The 4,093-nt window shown below is 49.6% G+C and overlaps 1 non-coding gene across 1 annotated transcript; it reads left to right on the forward strand.

The window, feature by feature from the left end:
* The first annotated feature begins 2,917 nt into the window (after nt 1-2,917).
* TRNAT-CGU (transfer RNA threonine (anticodon CGU)) lies at nt 2,918-2,989 on the forward strand. Its single transcript has one exon. It is a non-coding gene; the product is annotated as a tRNA-Thr (tRNA).
* The last annotated feature ends 1,104 nt before the right edge of the window (nt 2,990-4,093 follow it).

Here is a 4,093-nt window from a genome sequence, read left to right on the forward strand (position 1 = left end):
CCCACATGAAAGACCCCTCCGCCACACTGAAGGGAATCCCACATGTTGAGGCCTACGACAATATTTACTGAGGGTCTACTGCGTGCAGAAGGAGGCCCACTGGCTCAGTGGTTAATAAGCACTTGGCTGCTAACCAAAAGGTTGGTGGTTTGAACCCTCTGTGAGACAAAGATGTGGCAGTCTGCTTCCATAAAGATTATAGCCTTGAAAGGGCCACATAAACCAGGGACTTCATCAGCCTGAGACCAGAAGAACTAGATGGTGCCCGGCTACCACCAATGACCGCCCTGACAGGGAACACAGCAGAGAGTCCCTGATGGAGCAGGAGAAAAGTGGGGTGCAGAACTCAAATTCTAGTAAAAAGACCAGACTTAATGGTTTGATTGAGACTGGAGGGACCCTGGAAGACATGGCCCCTAGACTCTCTGTTAGCCCAGAACTAAAGCCATTCCTGAGGCCAACTCTTCAGACAAAGATTAGACTGGACTATGGGACATAAAATGATACTCTTGAGGAGTGTCCTTCCTAGCTCAAGTAGGTACATGAGACTAAATGGGCAGCTCCTGTCCAGCGGCAAGATGAGAAGGCAGAGGGGGTCAGGAGTTGGTTGAATGGACACAGGAAATCCAGGGTGGAAAGGAGTGTGCTGTCACAGTATAGGGAGAGCAACTAGGGTCACATAACAATGTATATATAAACTTTTGTATGAGGGACTAACTTGAATTGTAAATTCTCACTTAAAGCACAACAATTGAAAAAAAAGAAAAGAAAATACAGCCTTGGAAATCCTATAGGGTAGATCTACTCTGTCCTATACGGTTGCTATGAGTGGGAATCAACTTGAAGGCAATGGGTTTTTTGGGTTTTACTGTGTGTAGACATTGCCCTAAGACCATGGGGCCAGGACAGATCCCCCATGTTGGTATCCCTCGCACTCATCTGCCAAGAACTTGACACTTGAGCACAACTTCCTGGTGTTTTTAAGTTTCCTATTTGCCTGTAGAAGCCCTGGTGGCGCAGTGGTTTAAGCATTTGGCTGCTAACCAAAAGGTCGGCAATTTGAATCCACCAGCCGCTCCTTAGAAACCCTATGAGGCAGTTCTACTCTGCCCTATGGGTTGCTATGAGTCAGAATTGACTTGATGACAACTTGGTTGGGTATTTGCCCATACACCTGCATAGTGGGCTGTGGAACATTTTTCAAATATGTTCTCGTATACTCCTACAGCATTTGCTAGTGCCACCAGACAAAGACATGTGGCAGAATGTCCTGTGCAGCAAAAAAGCTGCAAACAGCCCAATGCCTAACTCCCCAAAAACGACTGAATCAATTATGATACTGCCCTTCAATGGAACCCATGAAGATATTAGAGACTAACCCATCCATGTGAAATGATCATATTAATTATAGTATATAATTTATTACAGACAATTTGCTATAAAATATTGATTATATATAATAGAAATCATTAGTTATATATACTTATCAAATAATATGTGTTATTATTTATCGTGTGGAGCCCTGGCGGCACAGTGGTTAAGAGCTCCACTGCTAACCAAAAGGTCATCAGTTTGAATCCACCATCCTGCTCCTTGGAAACCCTATGGGGCAGTTCTACTCTGTCCTACAGGGTAGCTATGAGTCAGAATTGACTCGATGGCAATGGGTTTTTATTATTTATCGTGGTGTTCATATCGTATTACGTATAGCCCTGGTGGCACAATCATTAAGTCCTTGGCTGCTAACCAAAAGGTCAAGGTTTGAACTCACCCAGCAGCTCCACGGGAGAAAGACCTGGTGATCTGCTCGCGTAAAGATCACAGCCTAGGAAATCCCATGGGACAGTTCTACTCTGCAACATCGGGTCGCTGTGAGTCCGAACGGACTCCACTGCACACAACATGTATCACAAACCATTGTCATGTATCATAAACCACAGTATTAGTTATTAACACAAACCAGACCAAACCCATTGCCACGCAGACTCCGACTCATAGCGACAGAGTTTCTAAGGCTGTAATCTTTACGGAAGCAGACTGCCACATTTTCTCCCGCAAGCAACTGGTGGGTTCCAACCGCTGACCGTTCGGTTAGCAGCTGAGCGCTTTAACCACTGCGTCACTAGGGCTCCTTAATTATCAACATAGCATTCATGAAAAATCAAGGTGCACAGAACCATAAAGTCAGCCCGTTTGTATAACAGTGCACGCTGGAATGTATAAATATGCATATAAATCTGAGCGTGCATCAGGATCACCTGGAGAGCTTGTTAAAATGCAGATTGCTGGGCCGCTTCCCCAGGTTTTGCCTCAGCGGGTCAGGGTTGGGCCCGACGATGTGCATTTCTGACAAGTTCCCAGACTCTGAGCGTCTACTCTGCGCAGGCGCAGATAGCCCTAGTCCGGCCCTCGCCTCACCCTCGCCAAGGACCGCCAGGAGTCGGGCTAATAACGAGAACTGCCACCATTCCTCCGCTTTCCTGGCGCCCAACGCTCCTCGAGCGATTTGCTGAAACCTCTCTAGAGGGGAAACTGAGGATCCGAGATGAGCCTCCCCAGCTTGCGCAGACAATTCCCAGCGGAACTGGGATTCGAACTCCTGTCTCTCAGACCTCGGCAATCGCCCCGCCCCCGAGTCCCAGACACGCCTCCTGGGGAGGCCTGTGGGGACGCCGGGGACGCTGCCCAGGTCGCTCCCGGTCACGAGAAGTCCGGAACCCGTTGTAGGGTCCGGGGGACCCCACGGGCCACACTCCCGCGGTTCCCAAATCCGACCGAACCCCTAAACCCTACCGGCTGCGCCCTGGAGCCCCGCTGGCCGCTGCGAAAGGGCGGAGTCACAGCTGCGCGTGCTCGCGGGACGAGTTCACGGGAGTGAAGCCAGGATAGAGGTTCATGGGGCCGCCATTCTAACGCAGGCGCGGTGGCCAAGTGGTAAGGCGTCGGTCTCGTAAACCGAAGATCACGGGTTCGAACCCCGTCCGTGCCTGGCGTCGGTCTCCCGTGATGGGCGGACACTTTTTAAGAGTGGAACCACTTTTCAAGAGTAATGTAGTAAACCTACGCTTCTGAGACTCCGAATTTAGGTCTTTTTCTCTGGACTGCCGACCGACACAAACTGTTTTCCTTTAATCTGACTTCAGACTCTCCTCCCGCCTTCGCAGAAGGTAAAACTCAGGGTTATCAAACCTCGGCGCGTCTTTGCTGCAAATGTGGCCGCCCAGGTATCCGTTCTCTGCGGACAGCGCCCCTTCCCGTACCCGGGAACCTCTGCCTCTGGGAGAAGGCGGAGGGCTCGGGGTGGGCGGGGTCGCAAACTCGGACATCCGAGCTGGCCTCCTCGCAGGCCTAGGTAGAGACAGAAGGAGCCCTGGTGGCGCAGTGGTTACGCGCCCTGTTGCTAACCACGAGGTCGGTTGGAACCCACTAACCACTCCATGGGAGAAAGATGTGACAGTCTGCTTCCGTAAAGATTTACAGCTCTACTCAATCCTGTAGCGTTGCTATGAGTCGGAAATCGACTCCAGGGCAACGGGTTTTCAGGTAGAGACCGATAGTGACCTCAGCAAAGGCCCACCAACTCTTCTGACACAGAGCAGATGGCATTTTCTGAAAATTAAAAATCCGATGTTAACCACTTTAATGAAGGAACTGACTTTTCCTGATACGAAGTCCACACTAAGTTGGTGTCTGAAGGGAATCCATTTGTAGGCATTGATTGCATTCAACAAAAAGAAAGTCCTGGACGTGAAAATCTAAACCTCTCTTTCTTGCTCTCTCGCCTCCGTTTCCCCTTCTGTAAAATGGGTATGTGGTCAGCATTTGTGAAGCAGGTGGCAGCGCCTCAGTAAATGGAACTACCATCAAACTGCTCGGGTTTTCTTTGCATCACAAAAGGATACACCACTGGGTAACTCAAACGCATTTAAAGATATCACGCAATGACCACAACGTACAGGAGTGGTCTGTTGTATAATCTGAAAAACAGCTTGACTAAAATTGGGGAGGAAACATTAATGGAGCTTCTGGTGGGTAGCTGGAGGAGCTGGACTCTCGCGGTACCTGAGAACAACCAGGAAGGGCTCGTCTGAGC

Source organism: Trichechus manatus, unplaced genomic scaffold, assembly GCF_000243295.1.
Source record: "Trichechus manatus latirostris isolate Lorelei unplaced genomic scaffold, TriManLat1.0 scaffold00024, whole genome shotgun sequence".
In the NCBI taxonomy this organism is placed as follows: domain Eukaryota; kingdom Metazoa; phylum Chordata; class Mammalia; order Sirenia; family Trichechidae; genus Trichechus; species Trichechus manatus.